Source organism: Triticum urartu, chromosome 3A (assembly GCF_056163025.1).
Source record: "Triticum urartu cultivar PI428250 chromosome 3A, HENAU_Tu73, whole genome shotgun sequence".
NCBI lineage: Eukaryota > Viridiplantae > Streptophyta > Magnoliopsida > Poales > Poaceae > Triticum > Triticum urartu.
In genome coordinates, this window is record NC_141875.1 from 178,519,970 (window position 1) to 178,530,484 (window position 10,515).

Here is a 10,515-nt window from a genome sequence, read left to right on the forward strand (position 1 = left end):
GGCCTTTATCAAAGCGAAAAGTGAATGGAAGGTTATACATTGAAGAAGTGGAAGTCGACCTTGAACCTGCGTTCATGCCCAGGGACACGATGTATAACTTATCATGGAAGCTGCTCGTAAAAATAATTACCCCTTGTTATAAGTTCATCTTGTATCCATGGTTCGATCCTTTATGATCGTGGATTCCGACCATGTTCTCCTTTAAATACCATTTCTCGTGCAAGTTTAAGCACTTGTCTTCTGCAGAGCAATACCCTAGTCCAACCTCTACTTTGGTCCGTCATCGAGTATTACCCCCCTCTGGTATCTCGAGATTATCGCGGAACTGCATAACTTCTTATGAGTTATTCTTCAAGTATTATTTCTCACTGATTCCAAAATTTTCCCTGGGTTCTGAGTTGTTAGACACTCAAGGACACCGACAGTGAATCGAGTCTGTACTCCGAATCAATAACTATAAGTAATTTTTATTGCTTATGAGTTTAATAATCCTTCAAGTCATTCCTAGCCCAGTTGGCTATATCATTATCGTGCTAAATTTTAACTGTGCTACCTGGTCCTTCTTCCCGGAACACAACTTTCGACGATGAGCTAAGCTTACATCGATCTTTCTCGTCATATCTTTCACCTTGGACAACAAGCTTGATTTTGAGTTTGTGTCATACCCATGGTTCCGATAACCTTTTGCTTCATAATTCCTTTGACTTGATGTCATCGCCGATAGATTACATCTTCATGAAATCTCTCGACAAATGTGTCGAGATCAGCACCAACATCTTGGGCTCTTCCAGGATATCCATCGAATTCATGATGAGAATTACCATCTTTTCCCTCGGTGATTTATATTATCATCGACCACTTTATTGCCTTCCGTTCAACATAAACTTGTTCGTGTTTTGTGTTACACGTTGAGATCCTTGCTACCCCGCAGTTGTTCTTCTTCACCTTGGAAGTATTACCATCTCTTTTGTCAAGAATGTGGTGAGAATTTCACCACCTCTTAAAAAATCTTGGTATGATAATACTTCTCGCCATCTTCGTACATTCCTTGGTCCCCGTATTGTTTTTGACCGGAATACCGACAATTGAGCTATGACGTGTGAATTCAAAACTTCTAAGCAACCCTATTGATTTGAAGTGAATGGGCGATAGTTTCATTCTAAGTCTTCCGATAATTGAATCACCATTCTAACATTGATCGTGCTACCTAAGCCCATATGTCGGGTGCACCTTTCAACCATTTTTTAATTGTGTATGATTTCCTCGAGCATACATCATAATATCATTTGATCTGACTAATGTTATCTCCTTGTTCACATAATTGTGGAAACCCCTCTTTTGGAAGTCTCGAGGAACTGTTGCTGAGTTCATCAGCCACCCCCTCATCCTCTCCTTGGTTTAATGATGAACTCTGGTTTCAGAACTCGCTCCCATAGTTCATTTCTTGAGAATCTTACATTGCCATCTCGTCAATTTGTGTTGCACCTTTTCTTCTCTGGCATCCTAAGTCAGAGGTATCCTGACACCAATCGGATCTGAACCTCGGTCAGATATGATGGTTGGGGCATATTTCCAAGAGTTATAACATTGGTCCTTATATGACTCGGTAAGGTGATGTCATGCCTAGCACACCTGACCAGAGGACCTATTGTTATAATTTCCTTTTTGGCAAGGAGAACCCTTCTTCCATGAGGGAATTGGATGACTTGATTTATAAATTTTTCCTGATGGATTCTTTGTGTATCCAAAGTCCGACCATCGCTTGAAGACCTTGTCAATACTATCTCGAAGCATGTCTGTGGTACTCCAATTTTCCACAAAGAACATTTGAAGCCCAATGCTAAATGTTTCTCTCTCAATTATCCAAACACCATTGTATGGGTAATATCATGAAATTTCTCTCCCCTTACCTAAAGAGATTTCTACTTTAAATCCTGTCATGGATATCATGCCCTACTTGTCCATGGGAAGGATTTACCCCGGGAATATGTGTTTTAACACATTTTCCTTTCCATTGTTCTGTCAATGTGGTAATCATATTTTCCTTTCCATTGTTTGGTTTAACCTTTCTTGTGATCTATATGATCCAAGAAGAAATATTCTCCTGCTTATGTAAACACCTCAGTGTACTATTCTGTCAGCAAGACCCTGTTACTATTGTTGATGACATTTCGGTAGCCACCGATGGACGAGAACTTTGCCTATTGGTCCGCCTCGTTCAACGAGCAGGAAAATGGTTCTCTTCGTCCCTCGCCCTTGGTACCAACGTTGTTGCCAACATAACCGACAGTCTCTTCTCTGACATGCCTGGCTATCATGATGCCTTGCTATCATGACCGTGCAAGATGTCAGTGCCCCCCTACTTTACCCACATGGTGGGCCCATAACCCACAGTTCCACAAGATCGAAACCTGACTCTCTTGTACATCCCTGTTTCAAAGTTATCCCTTATGCTTGGCATCATAGGTAATTCTTGAGCCACCTTCCTACTGCTCTATTCTGGTATCAGACGCAACGCTTACTCTCGCCGCTCTGAACCCCTTTCTCACTCTGGTTCAGACTTTGAGCAGCTAGCTACCCGCTTGGACCCTCCCATTATACCTTCGTATCATACTCTCGATGTGTTTTATATGTTCAACTTGAGAGATAATCTTATGCTCATTCATGGTTAACCCCAGATTGTTTCCCTCGTAAGCATGCTGTCGTAGCCAAGCGGCCCCTTACCTATTCGTAAGTACGTTGGAGTTCCCGGAGAAAAATATGATGACTTCCTCATGGTGACCCAAAGCTGAGGTATGAAGACATCAATGTTATGGATCGACCTCTTCGAGAAGAGCATCCAAGACCGAGAAGATTCGTTAGAATTTCGTGACCAGATCTTTCCCCCTTACTTCCCCTCTTAAATCTCGGGACGAGATTTCTTGTAGTGGAGGAGAATTGTGACGCTCGGATATTTAAGCTACAGTGAACCTCTGCTATTGGTGCCACGTCACCTCGATTACTGTTCCTAATCTCGCGATGATTCAAAACTCGTTCAAATTCAAATTTTAAATAAAGTCAAACTAGAAAAGTTTTCAAACGTCAAAACTAAAATGTTCGGGTTGTGACAAATAAATCGTAAGTAATTATGGTGGAGAAGCCAAACTTTGATAAAATGTTTAAACACTCTAAAATGAATAAAATAGTAACAATAATAATTATTTAAATGCTTTCAAAATGTTAAACAATTTCAAAACTATTTTGTTTCGGTGCTAAGTGGTTTGTGGCTGTGGCTTAGTTTGCAACCTCTATTTTGGTGCCACTGTAGTATTTTACTAAAATGAGAAATAAAAGAAAACAAATAAACAGAAACTATAAAAGAAAATAAGGTTTATAAAAAATGGAAAGCCCCAGGCCAACTGGGCCATCCGGCCCAACTCCTCCCTGGCCCAACCGGCCTCCCATATCCCCCCACCCCAGGAAACCCTAACCCCCACATCGCACCCACTCCCCACTCCCTCTCGTTAGCCCCCACCTCTCGATCCCATATGGATCGGGAGGGGTTCGAACCCGGTGCCCTATCGCCGCTGCTTGGAGCTCCTCCGCCCCGTCCTCATCTCCTCTCTGTCTCCCCTCGCTCCGGCGAGCCGTGGAGCCATCGCCTCCGCCCAGCGACTCCTCCCTCCGTCCTTCCGCGACCGGCCCCGCCCCGAGTGGATCTGGATCAGGGCAACCGATGCCCCGACCCATCACGCGCCATCGCCCCACCACTCCCGACGCCGATGTCCCATAGTGCTCCATCACCGGCCTGCTTTGCCCTCCCCCACCGGACTGCCTCCTGCTCCGCCGTGTCATCCCCGTCGGCCTCCCCGAACCTCACCGCGCCCATTTCCCCGACCCTACAAAGCCCGGTGAGGCCACGGCCTCCGCCCTCCTCCTTCCCCTGTCCCCGCTCCCCGCGCACTCCGGCGCTCCGCTCGCTCCCTGCACGTCGCTCGGGGTCGAGCCCCGCCGTTGCAGCCGTGCTTGCCCACGCCCACGCTCCCCTGGCCTCATCCGCAGCCCCCGTGCACTGCCCAGCATTGCCGCCGCTCGCCGACCTCGCCGCTGCCACGCCGGCGCCGTCATCCTCCCCTCCCGTGGCACCGACTGGCAGCGCCCCGTCCGGGCGCCCGCACCCGCGCGCCTGTTTGCGCCCGCTCCAGTGGCCTCCTGGGCCACTGGCATGTGGGGCCCGCGCCCCTGCACTGTTAAAAAAAGAGAAAAGAATTAAAATAAAAATATTAGTTAATTAAAATAATTAATTAACTTAATTAACACTATTTACTTAATTAACTCTAATTAAACCTGCTAATTAAATGTCAACAAATAATTAGTCTCCAGCCAATGACATGTGGGACCCGCCTGTCAGTTTGACTAAGTCAACTAACTGGTTGGCTGATGACATCACGCTGACCTCATGCTGACATCATAATGGCATTTTCTAAATTAAATTAATTCTGTTAATTCTAAGAATGAATTAGAAACTTTAAAATTAATATTAAATAATCCGTAACTCGGATGAAAATACTTTGTACATGAAAGTTGCTCAGAACGACGAGACGAACCCGGATACACAGCCCGTTCGTCCGCCACGCATCCCTAGCATAGCAAACACGCAATTTTCCCCCTCCGGTTCATCTGCCCGAAAACGCGAGACACCGGGAATACTTTCCCGGATGTTTCCCCCCTTCGCCGGTATCACATAATACCGCGTTAGGGCATACCTAGCACCGCGTATTGCCGCGTCTTGCTTTGTGTTACATTTGATTGCTCTGTTATTTATTGTGTTCCCCCTCCGTTACTTCTTTCCGGTAGACCCTGAGGCCGATGCCGGTACCCCTGTGATCGACTACATCGACGACCCCTCCTTCTTGTCTGAGCAACCAGGCAAGCCCCCCCCCTTGATCACCAGATATCGCCTACTCTCTTCTATACTGCTTGCATTAGAGTAGTGTAGCATGATACTGCTTTCCATTATTCCTATCCTGATGCATAGCCTGTCCTTGTTACTACTGTTGTTACCTTTACCTGCAATCCTACATGCCTAGTATAGGATGCTAGTGTTCCATCAGTGGCCCTACACTCTTGTCCGTCTGCCATGCTATACTACTGGGCCGTGATGACTTCGGGAGGTGATCACGGGCATATGCTATATACTCTACACTGTTACATTACCTGTGGTACTGTTCGGAGATGGGGGCTGAAGGGGCAGGTGGTTCCACCCAGGTAGTGGTGGGCCTGGGTTCCCGACGGCCCCCGACTGTTACCTTGTGGCGGAGCGACAGGGCAGGTTGAGACCACCTAGGAGAGAGGTGACCTGGCCCTGGTCGGCGTTCGCGGACACTTAACACGCTTAACGAGATCTGGGTATTTGATCTGAGTCTGGCCATTTGGTCTATACGCACTAACCATCTACGCGGGAGTAGTTATGGGTATCCCGGCGTCGTGGTATCAGCCGAAGCCTTCGTGACATCAGCGACTGAGTGGCGCGCGCCGCATTGGATCGTAAGCTCGCGCTTGTATTAAGGGGGCTAGATCTGCTTCCGGCCGCGTTCGCAACGTGCAGGTGTGCTATGGGCGATGGGCCCAGACCCCTGTGCGCTTAGGTTTAGACCGGCGTGCTGACCTCTCTGTTGTGCCTAGGTGGGGCTGCGACGTGTTGATCTTCCACGGCCGGGCATGACCCAGGAAAGTGTGTCCGGCCAAATGGGATCAAGCGTGTTGGGGTATGTGGTGCACCCCTGCAGGGAAGTTAATCTATTCGAATAGCCGTGATCTTCGGTAACAGGACGACTTGGAGTTGTACCTTGACCTTATGACAACTAGAACCGGATACTTAATAAAACACACCCTTCCAAGTGCCAGATACAACCGGTGATCGCTCTCTCACAGGGCGATGAGGGGAGGATCATCGGTTAGGATTATGCTATGCGATGCTACTTGGAGGACTTCAGTCTATTCTCTTCTGCATGCTGCAAGACGGAGGCTGCCAGAAGCGTAGTCTTCGAAAGGACTAGCTATCCCCCTCTTATTCCGGCATTCTGTAGTTCAGTCCACATATGATAGCCTTATTCCATTTGATACCAATGCATACATATGTAGTGTAGCTCCTTGCTTGCGAGTACTTTGGATGAGTACTCACGGTTGCTTTCTCCTTCTTTTCCCTCTATCCCTTCTACCTAGTTGTCGCAACCAGATGTTGGAGCCCAGGAGCCAGACGCCACCGTCGATGACGACTCCTACTACACCGGAGGTGCCTACTACGTGATGCCCGCTAACGACGACTAGGAGTAGTTTAGGAGGATCCCAGGCAGGAGGCCTGCGCCTCTTTCGATCTGTATCCCAGTTTGTGCTAGCCTTCTTAAGGCAAACTTGTTTAACTTATGTCTATACTCAGATATTGATGCTTCCGCTGACTCGTCTATGATCGAGCTCTTGTATTCGAGCCCTCGAGGCCCCCTGGCTTGTAATATGATGCTTGTATGACTTATTTATGTTTTAGAGTTGTGTTGTGATATCTTCCCATGAGTCCCTGATCTTGATCATACACATTTGCGTGCATGATTAGTGTACGATTAAATCGGGGGCGTCACATATGTACATCCCACGCGGTGAATCCCAGAAAAATATTTCTGTTCGTATGTATATCACACACAGTCAATCCAAGGAATACGTTTCCGTTATTATGTACATCCCACACAGTCAATCCAGGGAAAACGTTTCCATTCATATGTACATCCCACACAGTCAATTCCGGGGAAATGTTTCCATTCGTATGTACATCCCATACAGTTTTATGTATGCGCTCATGTGTGAAAGGTGTAACTATCACACACACTCTGCCTTGGTTAACTGTTTACTTTTATGAACTACATCACACACGATTTGATGTAGAAAACTATGTGCCATTGGGCTATCCATGACAAGCGCTTTTACTGCCAGAATCCTTTGCAAAGTTTCATGACCGTCTGTTCTCTTTTTACATCGCACACGTTGTTTTCTTTCTAACCGTGTGCACATTATTTTATTAGCTCCTGTATATTTTTTTGCCTGTAATTTATTATTCGAATTGGAAATTTTGAAATATGAAACGTGCAATTCAAATTCTCAGCACAATGGTTCAACAACGAATCCATAAATAAAATTGCTAGTACAATATGTTCAGTAATTACAGGATTAGGCATCAATTAACTATGATGAACCACAATATTTAAAGGCGGTAAAGGTGAAGAGACAAGTGTAAATCATTTTGACCGCCGACGGTATTGAAGAAGCGGAATGCCCATAATGTGCCTTCCTGCATGCCATAGGAACAAACCACTTTTGTCCAACCCCTTGTGACGATCGCCCGCCCATCCTTCACTGCCTTCAGGAAGACTTCTAGAGCATTATCATGGTAGCATGAATTATATACTTTAACATTAGTTGCCTCCACTCCGGTCATGTAGTTTGCAAGGTAATCATCAGTAAATAGCTTCGAAAACCACTGAAAAGAGAATATCAGATACTAAGGTCTAATAGAGTAACTTGTTGTGGGCAAGGGGAAAAGGCAACACATTACTTACCATCCTAAAGTTCAGTGTTGTCTTGGACAAAGTGTAAATAAAGAGCTTAATTACAATCACCTGTTTCTTTCGCCTAATAATATTTCTTAGTTTCCTCACTTGACGCTTGTTGATGAATATCTCATTGCCCCATACGCAAAAGGGATTGAAGCGTGGATCGATACCGCTCATATATGTACCTACAAGCAACCAGTAAATGTTAGAAACTAAACTGAGATTGCACAAATGATGTAAAATACAACTACCTATGTTCCTAAGTACAAGTATTTTTTTTAGATTTCAATATGAACTATATACGGATGTATATAGAATTATAGATATAGTTTAGATTAGAATCTAGATTCGCTCATTTTGCTCCTTATGTAGTCTATATTGGAATCTCTAAAAATACTTATATTTAGGAATAGATGGTGTACAAGACATGGGATGCAGCTAACCTCGACTGCAAATAACAGCATCGCCCATTGTAGCCCTGTCTAAGTACATGGAAAGCCAACGTTAACTACAATAGGGTTAACATCCACCAAAAATAGCAAATGGTAATAAAACGGTAGCATCTGTAGTGATATCTTCATTGCGAAAGAGTAGCACGGTAGCAAAGGGACGAATTAAAAAATGGATACAACTGTTAATTGCAACAGGCTTAACAGCATCCTAATTCATGTTTTGTAAGTTTGTAACCATTGAAATACAACTCTTTAAAAATGTATACAATTGTTAATTGCAACAGGCTTAATGGCCATTCAAACCGGTACTGATAAAAATGCAATTGGCAGAGTTAAACATCACAGGGAGGTGCTGCCAGAGCAGATAGTGGCCCAGTTATCTATAAAAAGGTAGAGAAAATAGCTAAAATGTGTTAGGCATGTTTACTACAACATGCTTAATACATTGGCCATACAAAACATATCCATTAATTGCAACTGGTATTGGTAAGATTGAATTGGTGAGTACATACTTGGTAAGTCCTGAGAGGTAGTTGCTGGGGCACTTCATCTTGGCCAGAGCCCGCCCAAAATCAGCGACGGTGGAGGCGAGCTGTTCCTCCGGGTCAAAGCGTGGACCAGTGCCACTGACATGTGTACCTACAGGCAACTAGTAAATGGTAGAAGTTAAACTACAATTGCACAAATGATGTGAAATACTGTAAGACATGGGATGCAGCTAACCTCAACGAAAAACAATAACATCGGCCGTTATGACCCCGCGTAAGTACATGGACAGGCATGTTAAGTACAACATGGTTAGCATCCACCAAAAATAGCAAATGGGCAACATCTCTAGTATATCTTCATTCGGGAGAGTAGCATGGTTGCAAATGGACAGATTAAAAAATGTATACAACTGTTAATTGCAACAGGCTTAACAGCATCCTAAGTCATGTTTTGCAAGTTTATAGCCATTGAAATACAACTATTTAAAAATGGATTCAACTGTTAATTGCAACAAGCTTAATAGACATTGAAACCGGTACTGATAAAAATGCAATTAGCATGGTTAAACATCACAAGGCAGGTGCTGCCAGAGCAGAGAATGGCCCAGATGTCTATAAAAGGTAGGGAAAGGAGCAAAAACGTGTTAGGCATGTTTACTAGAACATGCTTAATACATCGACCGTATAGAACGTAGCCATTAATTGCAACTGGTATTTGTAAGGTTGAACTGGTGAGTACATACTTGGTAAGTCATGAGAGGTAGTTGCTGGGGCACTTCATCTTGGCCAGAGCCCGCCCAAAGTCAGCGACGACGGAGGCGAGTTATTCCTTCGGGTCGAAGCATGGATCAGTGGCACTGACATGTGTACCTATAGGCAATCAGTAAATGGTAGAAGTTAAATTGCAATTGCACAAATGATGTAAAATACTGTAAGACATGGGATGCATCTAACACTACTACATGTTGCTGCTAACGTGACACTACGATCAGAGACCCTTCGATGAAACTGTGTGCAATGCCATAATCGCAAACGGTGGTGTAAAAAACCCGTCAAAAAGGTGCAAAAGTTTGCGATTGAGGATGCATCAAACACGGTTCAGATTTTAGTTACGTGTGTGATTCAGGGCATACGGTTCAGTTCAATTAACCGTTTTAGATGAGGAGGAACAAAATAAATGGGCAGCCATATGAAGGTGTGTGCGATGTACAACATACGGTTCACTCGGATGAACTGTTTGTGATTAGGCAACACAAAATAAACGGTCAGTCAGATGAAGGTGTGTGCGGTATACGGCATGCGGTTCACTCGGATGAACTGTTTGCGTTGATATAAGAGAACATAAATGGTTCAACTTAACAAGATGTGTGTGTTGTGCGATGGGATTGCGTACAGAACAACAACATTATATACACACTTATAAAGACATGCTTGCATAACCAAATTAAACATTGATACGTTTCCAACGTATCTATAATTTTTGATTGTTCCATGCTATTATATTATCTGTTTTGGATGTTTAATGGGATTTATTATACACTTTTATATTATTTTTAGGACTAACCTACTAACCCAAGGCCCAGTGCAAATTGCTATTTTTTTTGCCAATTTCAGTGTTTCGCAGAAAAGGAATATCAAACGGAATCCAAACGGAATGAAACCTTCGGGAGAGTTATTTTTGGAACAAACATGATCCAGGGGACTTGGAGTAGATGTCAGGAAAGAAACAAGGTGACCACGAGGCAGGGAGGCATGCCTGCCCCCTGGGCGCGCCCCCACCCTCGTGGGCCCCTCGCAGCTCCACCGACCTACTTCTTCCTCCTATACATATATATATATATATCCATATACCCCGAAAACATCCAGGAGCACCATGAAACCCTATTTCACCGCTGCAACCTTCTGTACCCAAGAGATCCCAAGCTCCGCCGGAGGGGGGATCGATCACGCAGGGCTTCTAAATCAACACCATAGCCTCTCCAATGATGTGTGAGT